The sequence below is a fragment of the Sinocyclocheilus anshuiensis genome, unplaced genomic scaffold (assembly GCF_001515605.1).
Source record: "Sinocyclocheilus anshuiensis isolate Anshui unplaced genomic scaffold, SAMN03320099.WGS_v1.1 scaffold1075, whole genome shotgun sequence".
NCBI classification, from domain to species: domain Eukaryota; kingdom Metazoa; phylum Chordata; class Actinopteri; order Cypriniformes; family Cyprinidae; genus Sinocyclocheilus; species Sinocyclocheilus anshuiensis.
This window is the reverse complement of record NW_015544163.1, coordinates 2,277,173-2,277,590: the sequence shown is the minus strand read 5'-3', so window position 1 is coordinate 2,277,590 and position 418 is coordinate 2,277,173.

The window sequence follows — 418 nt, the reverse complement described above, 5'->3', positions numbered from 1 at the left end:
GCAGCCCCTTCCCTCCGAAGCTTCGAATATTCGGTGTTGATGACTACCGAAGCTTCGAAGCTAAAAAAAATTTATTCGGACCAGCCCTACCTAAAAGCCACAGCAGAATTGTTGTGCGTCTCTGAGCAACACAGTGGTGTTTAGTTTCTGAATGAATCTGCGTTTTGAACGAATCGTGTAAACGAATTCAGTAGCCAAAGAGAGAGCAGTTTACTGAATCAAACACAACTGAATTAACCGTTTGAACGAATCAACTCATAAAGACATTTACTGCCACCTGCTGGTAGTTTTAGTTTATTCTTTAGAGTATCATTTCATTTATTTAAAAAAAGGTATAATTAAAGGGATTAAAGGGATAGTTCACCCAAAAATTAACATTTTGTCATCATTTACTCACCCTCAAGTTGTGTATGAGTTT